The sequence below is a fragment of the Symphalangus syndactylus genome, chromosome 3 (assembly GCF_028878055.3).
Source record: "Symphalangus syndactylus isolate Jambi chromosome 3, NHGRI_mSymSyn1-v2.1_pri, whole genome shotgun sequence".
NCBI lineage: Eukaryota > Metazoa > Chordata > Mammalia > Primates > Hylobatidae > Symphalangus > Symphalangus syndactylus.
In genome coordinates, this window is record NC_072425.2 from 71351253 (window position 1) to 71368337 (window position 17085).

Sequence of the window (17085 nt, forward strand, 5' to 3'; positions counted from 1 at the left end):
ATTGTTGTAAGAGTTTCTAATAAATCTGAGGGATGATTCAAGGATACAAATGGTAAAATGTATAGCAAAGTTGGTGATTTGGAGAGGCAACACAAGAAAGAAGACATTTTCGACTCAATTATATTATTCAGGATAAGATAGATTATATTGTGGTAGTGAAATGAACCCTGAAATCTCACCAGCTTAATATATAAAGCTTTATATCTTGTTCACCCAAAGTCAGCTGTGATTTGGTAGCTCTCAAGAACAGTTCCCTTTCTGCTGTACCACAGGTATCAAGGTAGAGCTCTTGTAGCATCACCATCAGCAAGGGTTGGTTTAAGACTTGTGTTGAGAGAAGAGGGAGCTAGGAATTGTGTCAAAGGAGTTGTGTCTGGACTCTTCCCAAGTGAGGATGTAGAGGGACAAATGGACTGAGGTACAAACCTTAGAACTCACCAAATATCCTATGTGCTTTTCCACATTTCTCAGTCTCCATGTAGTTATTTTGGGAAAATAAGACTACCCTGACCAATGAGATATGAACAGCAATAGTATATCACCTATGAGATGAGGCATTTAAGAGACAGTGTGAGTTATTTCTCTTCCCTTGCCATGGTGATCACTGCAGTCCCAAAAGATAATGCTAGAAGATTTAAAAAGAAAAAAAAGAAAAGGACCTGGATCTCCAAGTCACTGTTTGCAAGGAAGCTGTCCTACAGAGTTGCTTGAACCACAAATGACTGTGTGGGCAAGAGAGAAGTAAACTTGTATACAGTAAGCCCTGAGTATTGAGATTTGTTTCCATAGCATAACCCATCTGTCTTTACTGATATCCTGTGAAGGATGAGTACTTCAGAACTAAGTTTCTCCTATGGAGGATGTTCTGGAGATCTAAGTTTCCTAGAATCCTACTATGGTTAAAAAAAAAAAGGGCATTACAACCCAGGTATGGGCATTACATGATTACATGAACAAGAACGAGATTACGTGGTTAGACATGTGTCTATCCGATTTAGAAGTTGCAATACATTTTCAACATAACAGCTAATTTTCCCAACAACAGACTTGATCTTACTCCTAATCATTTTCTCCACTTTTCCTTTAGAATCTACAAAAACCCTGCTGAGGTTATTTTTACCCCATGGTCAATAGGTGTTTTCCTAATAGACCTGAGTGACCATTTTTTTCACAGTACAGAATAAACTTCCATCCATCAAGATTTTTATTAAAGAAGATCTTCCCAATTGTAAAATTCTACCATATAGAAACTAATTTCAAAATTTTTAATTGAGCATGATGTAGATGGCACAAATTATTGATTCATTGTCTCATTGCTACATAAAAGACACTGTTAGTATGTTTTAATGTGTTTGCTTCAGATGTGTATTCAAATAGTCCAGAAGTAGAAACGGCCTGATCTCTAAAACTGGAAACAATCCGTACTAGATATTCCTAGCAGAATCAAGGCTCTACAATGATTTTAATAGGCCTGCAGATTTTAGTTTAAATAGAACTAGTACATGGTTTGAAAATACTTAAAGGAAGATGAATATCCTTGCCTCTGTGAGGGCCGAACCTCATGACTGGGAAAAGTGCAGTCAGAGAAACCATGAATTACATTTATAATTTTGCTGTGAATCTTGAATCCCTTAGTTTCAGTCAAGATATATGAAGTCAGGTTTATGACTAAGGAAGCCACTGTTTCTCTTTCATGCAATGAATCAGAGGGAATAGGCAGTTAGCTAGAGCTAAGCATAGATTAGCAGAGACAGAAACGCTGAGCTGTCAAATACTTCAAAACCAACAGCAGCAAACAAAATATCCAAGTGCTGCTCTAAACTTATAAGACTATTACAAACCTAGGAATTTTCAACACCCAAAGCAACATAAGTCTTAAAGGTATCTTTTGGAATATGAAAAACGAGAGTCATGCTATAAAGTGATAATAATAAGATATTTCTTCCTTATTTATAGTTCTTAAACACTTGCTTTTAAATATAATATTCTTTTAAACACATTATCCCTTGCTATAATACAAGAAAAATGACAGATGAATACTTAGAACTTCTCACATTACTCAGATGTGAGAATTTTTTTCTTGTTTGTATGGCCTGGAGTAGTGAGTGAGGAAGGGAAAAGTAATACCTGTCAGCTGAAATCCACCAGATTGATTTTCACTGCTCAGAGCCTGAAATTATTTGTAACAAAGGAAGAGTAGCAGCACAAAGACAAGAGAGAGGGAAAAGACTGGGCTGGGTTGAAGGAAGAGATTTGGAAAGATTTTAGAAACAGGAATGGGATTGGTACTAAGCTGCCATCTTGTGATGATTGGGTTTTTATTTGTATGAATGAAAGTCTTCTTTTGGAGAGGATTCAGTAAAGGTTAAAGAATCTCTCTCTCTCTCTCTCTGTCCCCCAGTAAGAGATAGTTTTCTAAAAGTAAAAAAAAAAAAAAAAAAAAAAAAAAAAAAAAAAAAATTGCTGAAATGGGCCAAAGAGTGACCAGTTTGATTGATTGTTCTAATTGTTCACAAATATTTTAATTTTCTAGAAAAATATACTTAATCAGACATCAGTGTGCTAGCCCAAGCCAACAGGAAAATATCAGACAATGATAGACCAACCTGGTCATCAACTTAATGAAAAATGTCAAAGTAACAAGCAAGAGTCGGGACATGTTTTCCAGTGACGAATGCTCCCACTAACAAGTAATAAAAAGTTTAACAATAGAGGGATATTTTTATTACATAACAAGACATCTGAAAATAGATCTCTGTTGGTATTTGTTCAGCAGCTCATTGTGGTCAGGCCTAGCATCTCTGTTACTTTCTTTGCCTTTCTTTCACGATTGAAAAGTGTTGCTATTTCACAGTGGCAGGTCCTTGAGATGCAAGAAAACAAGACATCATCTTAGGTCCTCCTTAAGGTCCTCTTAGCTCATAGCAAGGAAGAGGTTGACATGGGAAGCATAGTAGCCCTGAGAAGGTAGCCTGAGAAACAGGCCTGGAGAAGACAGAAGAAAGCTCTTGTGTAGTTCAGAGTTACCTATATAAGTTTGGTTTATACAGGTGTTCCACAGAGATTATGTTTTTGGCTTTTTATGATTTCCATGTGAGTATTCTCAATACTAATATTCTCAATACTCAAATTAACCTGGGAATAAGAATATATCCAGGCCCTGGAGCATAACTTATTCCTTCCATCCACTCTCTTCTTTAAGCTAAAATTATTTCACAAAACAGTATTGATAAAAGCAATTTGGCATATATTTGTACCACTAAAACTCAGGCTTTTTAATTCTCAAAAGAGACTGACCCTTGGGTAGAAAGAGAGGGGAAAGTTGTATCAGCAAGTACTTTATTGGCAATATATGTAGCAGCCAGTGTATTTTATAATCCCAAGATCTTTAACATCAAAAATAGACATTCTATATGCACAGATTGAGCTTCATTTGGGTCATGACTGAAACCTTTTATATTTCAACCTGGATGATAGAGATGTAAAAACTTGAGAGGTTTCCAACAAAACAGAGTAAAGTCAACATAACCTATGCTGTCTACTAACTAAATGCACCTTCAGGCATGTTTAAAATAAGGCAATGCAGTATAGCTTTTTTTCTATGCACTGTTCTGGCAGAGTTTCTCCAATCTGCACCTGTTCAATAATGAACAGCGTTCATCTGAGAGATTAAAATTCTGGGCCATAGTGAGGAAGTAGTAATTAAAGCAGTATTTTTATCTTCCTTACTCTGTGGGACTTATTACCACAGGGTTCTTCTTCTTTCAGTTTAATGTTGGTTTGAGGTTACACCTTGATCTCTTCAAAATACATTCCCATGAATGTTTTTCACCCAAGTTTACCTATCCTTTTTGAAGTTGAAGAGCTGGGAGTGCCCTGGATGAATAGATTTGGCATCAACAGAAAACTTAGTTTTTTCAGTTGGCTTATTAGATACAAAGAAAATAATACAACTATGGACAAAGGTATTTTATTATATAATATGCAAATGTTTTTATTAACTGGTAGAACAAGTTTGATAAAAGACAACCCATACCAAGATAAATAACATACAAATAGTCTATTCCACCAACTAATTACAGAACATTGAAGAATGTGTTTCAGGCAAGGCATGGTGGATCATACTTGTGATCCCAACATTTTGGGAGGCCAAGGCAAGAAGATTGCTTGAGGTCAGGAGGAGTTCAAGACAAGCCTGGGGAATATAGGGAGACCCCTGCCTCTACAAAAGAATAAAAAAAAAAAAATTAGCTGGACATGGTGGCTCGCCATTGTCCCAGCTACTCAGGAGGCTAAGGCAGGAAGATCACTTGAGCCCAGGAACATGAAGCTGCAGTGAGCTGTGATTGCACCATTGTGCTTCAGCCTGGGCAACAGAGTAAGACCTTGTTTCTAAAAAAATTTTTAAAAAGAATGTGTTTCTATTTGCTTATCATAACAATAAGTATTCAAAAAATAGTTTTTGTACTATATTGATAAAACCTGGAGGTGGTAGGAATTGATGTTATGTAAAAGTGTTAAGAATAAGAATAAATCTGATACAAAGAGGTATGTTTATATCTGTTATATTAAGCCAACAAAATAAACTTTTTTTTCATAATGATGAGGAGGATAATAATTGTAGCTACTTTGTATCGGGTGGCTTAATAAATATCTGGTGACATATTAATTCTACATCAGCCCATTAAGTCACAAACCCCCTAAGCGGTAGGTATTACTTTCAACAATTTACAAATGAAGAAAATGTGTCCTGAGAAGGGTAATCATTTAATTAAAGTCAAACTGATTGAATGGCGTACCACTAGGAAAGGATATCAGGTTTTTAATACTTCAAAGCCTTTGTATTTAACCATTATTTTTTTCTTCCCAATCTTTTGAATGTATCCTAAGAGAATAGTGAAAAAGCATTAAAAATTAATTATATGTATCTGCTTATTGAAGCATTATATATAATAGAAAAAAACTTTGAGGTCATTAAAATGTATAAAGAATGTATTAAGAAGTAAATATGCTTATGAGAGGATGGCAAATGGAAAAAACGTTCAATATACAAAAGATATCTGATCCAGAGCAATAAGAAACAATATAAGCAATAGGCAGCATTTGAAGAGACAATGGGCAATAATTCTCCAAAACTCTTCCATGGATTAGAAGAAGAAGCAATACATTCCAACTCATTTTATGAGGCCAGTATAACTCTGATATCAAAACCTGACAAGAAAGATTGCATGGAAGGAATATACAATAGCTTCTCTTTATCTGTAGGGGATATGTTTCAAGATGCCCGTGGATATCTGAATCCAAGGATATAACTAAACTCTATTGCCATCAATAGGACATGTTTCTATGCATGCCTTCCACCTACAAATTAAATGCGTTTTCTATCTCAACTAAGTACTTATCACACACCATGGCTGCAACTTTTGCAGTTTGAGGTGTGGCAACAAAACTAGCACAAATTTCTTTTTTCCTTTTTTAACATTTCCAGGATAGAAGATTCATTCTTATCGTAGATCTTAGCAACCTCAGCCTGCAATTTTCCTTTCCTTAAGTCAAGAACTAATGGTTGGGCGTGCCTGCAGCTCTGCAGTGTGGATACTCTGGACAAGGGAGCAGGCAGGACAGAGGGTGCAGGACAGCTCAAGATTTCATCACACTACTCAGAACAGCACGCAACTTAAATCATGAATTGTTTACTTCCGGATTTTTCCATTTAATATTTTTGGACCACAGTTGATTACAGGTAACTGAAACCGTGAAAGCAAAACTACAGATGAGGGGGGAATACTGTAGAGCAATCTCATTCCTGAACACATCCTTTATCAAATGTAGGTATTATTTATTTGAGCAATAGCTGATAGAAATCTTGATGAAGATGAAGCAAAAAAGCTAAAATAGAAAATGTTAATGTAATTTAGTTATGTAAATGTTCATTGTACATATAACACACTATATATATGTAACTTCATATATATATATATTTCTCTTCACAAAACATGCTTCTCAGAAAACCAAGAAATATAACACTATTATTATGTTTATTTTATTCTGCCTTTATGTCAACAATGGCCAGTGAAAACAACTTGGGAGTAGTAATGAAGATGACCGAGGCCAGCGAGCTGAAAGTGTTCCCAGCAAAGCAGCCCTCTGATCCATATACTGTAGCTACGTCTTACATCACCAAGGTAAATATGCTCTCCATGAAAGAAGTAGGTCCAGCAAATGTATTTTGTTTTAATTTTTTCTGATTTGTGTAGAAACAAATGCACAAAAATGCATTCATACCTTTTAGGAATATAGGCAGTTTTTGAACATTTACCTATTGAATTAAGTGACATCTATCTTAGAAATAATATAAAATTCATCCCAGAAATCTATGAAAATACTATAAACAAGAGTATGCCCTTGCAAGCATTTGGTAAATATGAAAAAACAAGCTCACTAACAAAGATATATCATAGTGTTGTTTTGAGGGATGCAGTCCAGATTCATGGTATTTCAAATATTCCTATAATACCAGTTCAGTGACGCTTGGATAAAAGATGGACAACTTTTTTTCAACCTAGTAATCATCCCCAAAAGTGAAGAATATATTTATTCCACAATAGATTTTGAATATATCCTAAATTAATGTTACCTGTTTAGAATTTTTTAATTTTAGAATTGACAGGCAAGAATGTATCTGAAAATCATTGAATAATGACTGGTGTTGGAATATTTTCCATTTTGACTACTTATTCATATTTTTTGTATATACTTAGTATATGTTAGGCACTGCACTGAATGTAAAAACAGTATGAAAGGAGACAAAGAGAATTGGGTTTAGAGGTGTAAATAAATGAGTTTCTGTAACTAGATATTTGTTACTAAAATTGAAAAGCAAAAATCTTGAAATAGACAATATTTTTGATCAGTTGGAATTTTGAGGAGGCTACAGTTACAGCATATTGATATGAGGAAATAATTGAAGCAGGAATTGTAGTTCTGTTCACGGATGTAGTGCTTGAATCTAGAATACCACCCGTCATATAACACAGGTTCAGAGAACAAATGCTGAATGAATACATGAGCTGCTCAGGATTTTACAAAGATCTAAATATTTGAGTCTGTTTAGATAATAACAGAAGGTACCAAATACAGCTCTTATTTTGTCAGGCCAACTTCTAGGTGTCTTATTCATATTAATTTACTTATGCTTATCAGTCCTATGAAATTGGTGCTGTTTTTATTCCCATTTCATAGGTGAGCATACAGAGACTTTAAGCAACCTGCCCAAGGTCCCACAGTTAGTATGTGTTGGAAATGGAATTTGAACCCAGGCCATACGGCTGTGGATTGTGTACTATTAGACAATGTGCTACACTGTCTGTGTGGGATCTTAGGAATTTTAAGAACGACCGAAATCAAACCTCACCTGGGGACTCAAAGCATTGTGGATAGAATGTGTTAAGTTTTCATTCTTTCAATTCCCAGTCTCTCATTCTGTATTAAACCACCAATCAAAGAAGAAGTCAACAATCTAACCATGGAGGGATGGGGGTAGAGATTAAGTATTTTTGCTATTTTAAACAAACAATAATATTAATATAATATTCAACTATCCTTAAGAAACTGGTCATACAACCTGTTTGTAAGATACATCAGGTTAAGCAAGAATTGTTGAAAAAATCCAAATAGTATTAATTTTGAAATTACATGCTAAAGCTAGACTGAAAATTCACCTATTATAAACAAATCAAAGTGTAATAGTTGTCAGTATAGATAATAGAATCTTTTAAGATAAGTTTGCTATAAAATAATGAGTCTTTGGCAATTACATAGATACACACACGTACGTAAACTTATGAAGAATGACCCCATTTAAACAAGACTTAAGCTTCTTCTTCATGTTTCTTATTAAAATGTATTTTCTTATTAAAATGTGTTTTGTGTGCAATTTTCAAGAATTAAATGAAATTATTCAGTAGGCTGGGCGCGGTGGCTCATGCCTGTAATCCCAGCACTTTGGGAGGTTGAGGCGGGCGGATCACGAGGTCAGGAGAGATCAAGACTATCCTGGCTAACAAGGTGAAACCTTGTCTCTACTAAAAAAAATACAAAAAATTAGCCGGGCATGGTGGCAGGTACCTGTAGTCCCAGCTACGCGGGAGGCTGAAGCAGGAGAATGGCGTGAACCCAGGAGGCAGAGCTTGCAGTGAACCGATATTGCGCCACTGCACTCCAGCCTGGGCGACAGAGTCAGACTCTGCCTCAATATAAATAAATAAATAAATAAATAAATAAATAAAATTATTCAGTAACTCACCTTCTGTTTTGAAAACATACTGACAAATAAGATCCAACTTAGCTTTCGAATAACACATATGAATGGCAATCTTGATTAGTAAAAGGTTTGGATTTAAGACTTCTTTCCTTATTACTTGAAATGCAAACACGAGGCATTATAATGGTTGTTAGTCATTGTAGTAAATGTAGAATCAATATCATTAACAAAGCCACTGTGGTGACATATGGACAGATTGTGTTTATTGTTCCCTAGTCAGCTTCTTAATGAACCAACCTCTTAGTCTCTGTGGGTTTCTCAATATTCCAGAGAAGTGACAAAGCCACTGGCCACCTCAGGTTTCCAGAATATTCTGCTGTAAATCAGGCCAAACCAGATTAGAGCAGAACAATAAGCTCTTCTTAGACTTCCTAACATAATGATAATAAATTATTTGAATAACATCAGCGCCCTTAGCATACAGTGATTGCTATGAGATCGAGTAAGATTTTGTTCTCAAATGCTCACCATGGGAATGAGGAAAAGAAATGACCTCATATTTGGCATGTACTAGAGGTTTGGTAAACAGCCGATCAGAAGAGTAATTTAGAAGAAGAGATAATGATATGGGAATTAGAGTCAAATGATCAAAGTTCAAATGTCAAATTAACCACTGAGTAGTATGATCCTTACAAAGTCACCTATTTTCTCGTGTGTGTGTGTGTGTGTGTGTATGTGTGTGTGTGTGTGTGTGTGTGTGTGTGTGACGGAGTCTCGCTCTGTCGCCCAGGCTGGAGTGCAGTGGTGCCATATCAGCTCACTGCAAGCTCCGCCTCCCAGGTTCACACCTTTCTCCTGCCTCAGCCTCCCAAGTACCTGGGACTACAGGCGCCAGCCACCACGCCTGGCTAATTTTTTGTATTTTTAGTAGAGACGGGGTTTCACCGTGTTAGCCAGGATGATCTCCATCTCCTGACCTCGTGATCCGTCCACCTGGGCCTCCCAAAGTGCTGGGATTACAGGCATGAGCCACCACACCCGGCCAAAGTCACCTATTTTCTCTAAGTAGTTATTTCCTCATCTGCTAATTGGATTTATAAGACCAATTGTGAAGATAATTTTTTAGAATTATACAAGACAATGTCTAATAAATGTTTAATACAGAACCTATATGTAGTAGATGAAAAGTTTTGAGGTGAACCCTGAAAACATTGTGTTACATCTTTAAAAGTTTGTTTATATAGTCATATGAGCATTTCATCTTCTACTTTTTTTCTGTTTTACTCGTTTTTTGCAAATGACAAGACATGCACCAAATGCAACATAAGCACAAATAACCAAGCAGATGGAGTTTACGAGAAAAGAGAAGGTGAACAGTGATAAACATTTTCTACCATTATTAATGCTGTAGTACTTAAGTGTTAATAATTTACCATTGACCCAACTTATTATCTAGCATTATAAAAAATTTTATGTTAAAAAGTTATAATAGGTGCCACAATAGGTCTTATGTCATACTTTATTAGGTTTTCATTTGTTTGATTGACCTACTGACGTTATTTGACAATCAAAATCTATAGTTTGGGGGCCAGGCGCCGTGGCTCACCCCTGTAATCCCAGTGCTTTGGGAGGCTGAGGCGGGCGGATCACCTGAGGTCAGGAGTTCAAGACCAGCTTGGCCAACATGGTGAAGCCCCATCTCTACTAAAAATAAAAATCAGCTGGGCGTGGTGGCGGGTGCCTGTAATCCCAGCTGCTCAGGAGGCTGAGGCAGGAGAATCGCTTGAACCTGGGAGGCAGAGGTTGCAGTGAGCCGAGATCGCTCCATTACACTCCAGCCTGGGCAACAAGAGAGAAACTCCATCTAAAAAATAATAATAATAATAATATAATAAAAATAAAGGAAACAAAATCTATAGTTTGTATTTAGGTAAAAGCTACCTAAAAAAAAAGTGAGGTATGGATCCTCACAGAAAATGAGTTTGCACCTAGAGTCATGCTGTAGTTAGCAGGTGACAGCTCCCCCTCCTGGCCAAGAGCATAGATGAAACCCTGTGTATCTGACCATACTCCTAAAATCTTTCAGAGTTTATCTTGTGGATCTGCAGGTGAGAAAACATCTAGGTACACAATACACATATGCATATACATGAGTTTATGCACACACAGAAACATACTTATCCACATTTTCATTCCTGTCCCACATACATAGGCTTGACAAATGCTGAGGATATGAAAGGCAAGATGATATATTTGAAAGGTACCCTCTCCTTCTGAATAGTAGTGCAATCCAGGGAGACATTAAATACTCACAGAAATCTGCATTCAAGCCTCCAAGACTATATTTTTACTTTATCAAGGCATGAGGTTTTCAGGAATAAATAATATCTACATTAAATATAAGTGCAACTGATTTTTTATAGACTTTTATTTGTTTCTGTCAGATTCTTAATTTCTTGAGTTATTAAACTAATATTTATTAGATCATACTCTGAGTCAGGTAGTATGCTAAATGCTAGGAATACAGCAATGAACCAATCAAGTGAAATCTCTGCCTCTATAACAATAGAATTCTAGGTGGGGGAGATAAATGTTCACATTAATTTGTACTTCGTCTCTGAAGTTTTCAACGTGCAAAACATGCACAATAATTAACAGTGAGTTTTAATCATTACCCCAGTGAAGTTCAGAAATGCGAGCTTTGATTATCTCACTATTACTTAGAATAAAAATAGTTGGCCTATTCCTTAGTAAATTTGTGACTATTTCTGGCTTCTTACTGATGTTTTTAAATAAGTCAAAAATGCTAATAGGTAGAAATATGAACATCAGATACTGCGTTATGAAAAATGTGAAGATCAGTGGTACTATGGCATAGAAGTCGGTGAACGATACATCTGTGTGAAAGAACTTACTGCCATTTTTTTAAGAACTTGATCCTTTTCCAGTCACCCCAAATATGAACCGTTTCTATCACTAAATTTATCATTCTCATTTACAGGGAATTATGGAGAAGTACTAAATAAAGCCTGATTTGAAAAATTCCCATAGGCTTTGAATGAGCAGGAAAAATTATCAAAACAAAGAAAAATCCCTCTGTAGAGATCTTGCACAGGCCCTGGTGTTGTGTTTAAGGTTACCTTCTGTTAAAGCTTTGTTTTTAAGCTATTAAGATTAGATTTTTGAAGCCATAAGGTAACCTTTCCAAGACAGATTTGTGAGCTTTTATTTATTAAGTCAAGAACTGTCCATAGAACACCATTGTTATCATTTAGTTTGAGGTGATTGTTTATTAACATCAGGCTGAAAAGTGACTTAGCACCCATGAGATCCAGAGTTCAACAGATACTGCATACTTGTTCAACAGATACTGCACACTAAAAAGCAGGTGTCCTTGACAGTTACTGTCTTTTTCTAGTATACGGGGCTTGTTGAGGTTTCATCCTACAGAATGTCCCTCAGTTATAGGAACAGAGATTTATGGTTAGATAATGTGGTTGCAAGGATGCTCTAAGCCTTTCTTCTCTCTATAGAGTGATTCTGACAGGAAAATAAACATACTCAAGAGAATGTGTGAGCATATTATGACTTAGTAGTATAGAAGAACAAAAACTAGCAAAGCACACTGAAGGTAATTTTAAAATGTAAACTGTCTTATATTAGGTTGGTGCAAAAGTAATTGTGGTTTTGCCATTAAAAGTTATTACGTGGCCGGGTGCGATAGCTCATGCCTATAATCCCAGCGATTTGGGAGGCTGAGGTGGGTTGATCACCTGAGATCAGGAGTTTGAGACAGGCCTGTCCAACATGGCAAAGCCCCATCTCTACTGAAAATACAAAAATTAGCTGGGCGTGGAGGTGTGTGCCTGTAATCTCAGCTACTTGGGAGGCTGAGGCAGGAGAATTGCTTGAACCTGGGAGGTAGAGGTTGTAGTGAGCTGAGATTGCACCATTGCACTCCAGCCTGGGCAACAAGAGTGAAATTCCATCTAAAAAAAAAAAAAATCAAAAAGAAAAAACAAAAACCACTAATTATTTTGCACCCAACCTACTAGAAAGGTGATTATATATAAAATACTAAATTGAACCTCAGAGATAATTACAACCAGTACTAGAAAACAACTCTCTTTTCATACTAAAAACTTCATTATTGCTGTATTATCTATATATTTCTTCTCTTCCTTCTGATATTTTTATTCTCAGTGGTGTAAAGGAAATATTTCAAAACTTTTGCAGCAACTGACTTTAAAGTTTGAACATATGTGAGAGATATCACATAGATGTTAAAAATGATCGTCTTGAACATATGTGATAGATAAATGCTAGTTGTCTCTCAGCCTTTGCAATTCTCATTCAGTGCTGATGAATTCTGTTTAATATGAATGCCATGCATTATTCCAACTTTTTTTCTTATTTGCAGAAAAAAAATTGTTTGAATCATGTATTTACATTTTAAAAAACAGTCTGAAACAGGGAATTGTCTATAATTTATAGAACTGTGTACCTTTTAAGGTGTCAACATTGATATTTGGGCTACTGGAAAAAGAGACAAAGAACTTAGCCAGGACTCACTTATGAAACTTCATGCTCTGAGCCAGCCGCATGTTTAAGACATAGGAGCTATGCAAGAGAACCATGAGGGAAGAATTAGAAGATTAGGCCTGAGGGAATTCGGCTGGACTATGTCTCCATAATCTTACCCCAGTCAGTATGAGAAATGATACTCCTTAATTATAATTTCAATTTAAAATACTTCTTGTACAATTACAAAATCAACCATTCACTTGACTAAACAGCAATGTTATTTTTCTCTGGAGTTGGTTTTCAAACTTTGGGGGAGTTTGAAAATATTTTGAAAAATACAAAAGAAAATTAGTATTTTTTTCATTGCAGCTCTAACAAATTACCACAAATTTAGTGGCTTAAAACAACACAAATTTATCATCTTAAAGTTCTGTGGGTCACAAATTCAAAATAACTCTCACTAGGTTAAAATCCGGCTGTCAGCAGTATGGAATTCCTTTCTGGAGGCTCTCAGGAAGAATCCATTACCCTGCCTTTCCGGCCTCAAACACTGCCCAGATTTGCTAGTTTATGACCCTCTAGCAGCGTAGCATGTCTCCAACATTAACCCCATTGTCACATTGCCCTTTCTGACTGCTTCTTCCATTTTTAAGGTTTCTTATGATTACCTTAGGCCTGCCCACATGATCCAGGCTAATCTCTGATTTAAAGTCAGCTGATGAGCAAACTTAATACTGTTTTCAACTTTAGTTGCCCTTTGCCATGTAACCTGACATATTCACATGTTCTGGGGAGTAGGATATAACTTAGTTAAGGTCCAGAGAGGCAAATGGAGTTTTGAGCTGCAACTTGTTGTAGCTAATCAAATTAATCAAATTAATTGCTTACTAAATCACAACAAAAATCAAAATTCACCAAAGATATACAACAACTCTAGGTATCAAAGACACAATAATCACACTGAAAAGAATATGATGTAAAGAACCAGGAAAGTCAGTCTCAAGGGGAAAAACAGTCAACAAAGTCCAATCCTGAGATGAGCTGGATGTTGAAATTATCAGATAAGGATTTTAAAACAGCTGGTATAACTATGCTTAAGGATTTCTCTCTTTTAACTGCTTATAATAAAAGAAATGAGAAAAATCACACCCAAGAAACAGAATATATGAAAAATAACCAAGTAGAAATTGTGTAACTGAAAAACCCAATATCTAATTTCTAAAAATAGGCTTAATAGCAGAATGGAAATCATATAAAGAAGAGTTAGTAAAATTTAATATGGATTAATATAAATTAGACAATTTTTAAAAAGAGAAAAGGTAATTTAAAAAGAAAGAACCGAGCCTCAGAAATCTTGTAAGAGTATATGAAAATTTCTAATATTTATAATAAGACTCTCAGAAGAAAAAGGCAGAGAGAAGTGGTAGGAAAAAATGTGAAGAAATAATGGAGAAATTTCTCAAGTTTTGTGAAAGTCAATGTTTCACAGGTTCAAGAAGGTTGGCACCACCTATCAGAAGAAATATGAAAAAAGTCACACCTAAGCTCATCCTCATCAGATGGTTGAAATCCAGAGATAAAGAGAAAATCATGAAAGTAAGCAGAACAAAGGACAACAATACATCACACAGAGGGGAATACAATTTAAGTTCACGGAAAATCTTTAAAAATATTTATAAATTGGAAAGGTGGGAAAATTAAGTACTGAAAGAGAAAATAATTGACAACCCAGAATTCCATATCCAGCAAAAATATCCCTCATAAGTGAAGGCAAAATAGTACATGTTTCAGATAATAGAAAACTAAGAGAATGTATTGTCCTTGTACATGCACCAGGAGAGATGCTGAAAGAAAGTTCTGAGGATGAAGAAAAAGTAGGTAGTAGAGAAAAATTCATATATTAAGGAAGAAAGAAAAAATCATTATAAATGATAAATATCTGGGTAAATTAAAAATATTATTTTTTCTCTGAATTTAAAATAAATACATGGGACTATATACATACAACATTTTCTTGTGGGATCTTAATGTGCAAAGAAGCACAAGAAACTTGGGGGTAATTAAAATAATTCATACATTGTTTGTGGTGGTGGTTTTATGGATGTATATTGGTCCATTAAAATTAATTGAATTGTACGCTTTAAAAGCTTGCAGTTTTGGGAGGCATGTTAATCATATATAACAAAGTAACTTAACAAAAGATCCTGAGAAGACGGGGCATGCCAAGTTATAAATGCAATAGATGGCCAGTAAATAGTAATAGTAGGTGTGACTCTCATATGCTTTGCTTCCTTATGTTTTTCCTTGTATAGTTCCAGGAACTCTAAATGTAGGGAACTATGTCATAATATATCACTGTGGGAAGATAAATCAGAAAAATAATTAGTCCTTCAAATATGAGTACCTTTTTATTGTTATGAGGTAGAATTTAATTTATCCATCTAAAAATTAGAGTATAGATATTATGAATTTACTAAGCCCAAATATTTTAGAGTTGTTCATTCTCGATTCTTCTTTTATTTGGAATTTTAAAAGTGTAAGTTTAATTGTCAAAAATATATCTTAAATCCATCCATCTCTACATCCGGTACTCTGACCTGAGTCACCAACATCTGTAGTTGCTGCCTGGTAAACTACAACCACTTCTGAATGGTCTCCCCCTTCCTGTCTTGGCGCAACCAATTTATTCATTATTCAGCAGTCACAGAGCTCTGCTTTAACTCTGTCTAAACCCCTCCAATGGCTTTCAATGGACTGCAAGTAAAACTCATACTCTTTATTATTTCCTACAATGCATTAAGTTGCCTGATCCAGGCCCTGTCATACTGCCTGAGCCACTCTCTTTTACTCACTGGGATCTTGTCACACTAGCTCATGATAAGTTCCAAGATATTATCAACCTATTTCTTCCGTCAGAGCCTTTTAGCTTTCTGTTCTCTCGTCTGAAGCATTCTCTCTCACACTCACCTTCTCATTTTCAGCATGGTCAACTTCTTTTCATTCTTCAAGATTCACTTCAAAAGTTGTTCCCACTGAGAAAACTACTCTAACCAGCCTTACCTAATCAGATCTCCCCAGTAATGTATATGCACAGTACTCTATTTACATCTTTGCTAATATTTATTACAACCTTTCAATTTTTTAACGTACGTGTTTAGTCATTTGCTTCTGTTCTTTTTCACTGGAATATAAACTTTGTCAGACACACTGAGTCTTTCGTTCACCATTGCATTTTTTTATTCTAAACTAAGTGTTCATCGTGTAGTAAATATTCAATAAATATTGAATGAATTAGAGTGCAACAATGTATAAGCAAATTAATAAATACACATTGGATCAATGCTGTTTGTAAACTAAATTCTATAATTTTTATTCATGAAATGTTAACAATGCTTTTTTAATGAAAATTTCTTATAAGATTCTTCCCTATTCTTCCACTTATATCAGCTGCCCAAGAACTGCAAGAAATTATGGTGGAGCTGGAAAAAGTCCAGGAAAATTTAAAACTTGCACATAGCCATCCAAATGCAACAGTATCCCCAGGGAAGATGATGTCCTGGGATTTGGATGTAGAAACAGAACAAGAGAATAAAAACAAACTTACAAATGTAATCTTTTCTCATGGCTTTAGAAAAACTAAAATAACTCTTAATAACATTAATCTGGTTACCTTCAAGTAAATATCCTTCGATATTTGAGTTTCTGATGCACAAGGCAGTCCATTAACAAATTGAAACCATCATGTCGATTGACGTTCAAAAGAAATATATTTGAAGACATTTATTTCATAGATACCAAAATGCGTATTTGCCATTTTCTTCTATGGGTCTTTTTTTTTGACTCATGAAGATTTAAGAATCACTTCACAATGTCATGCTGAGATATAGATTCTGACTTTTAGATAAAGCACATTTTCTAGATAAGTAACTCACTAGATTCATATTGTGCCTTGGCTTGAGAATATTCAAAACTGTAGATGCCGTATCATTGAAAGAGGAGACTATTCCCTCTGACTTTTGTAGAAAATGGCCTGACACTGCAATTCAGAGTTTTATTGAATCAATGATTATAATTAAGATAAAACATGATCTTGAGTGGTAATGACCAGACTTAATTTTAGGGTGAACAGCAGAGGAATAATGCAGTAAATGAAATAAAACCATCATTAACTTTATAAAAACTTTGAGTAGTATTTTGAAAGCTCTCAAAGCCTAAAATAATTTTGCATATATATTTATGTGTGTATATATATATGTGTGTGTGTGTGTGTGTGTGTGTGTGTGTATAATGTTTTCATG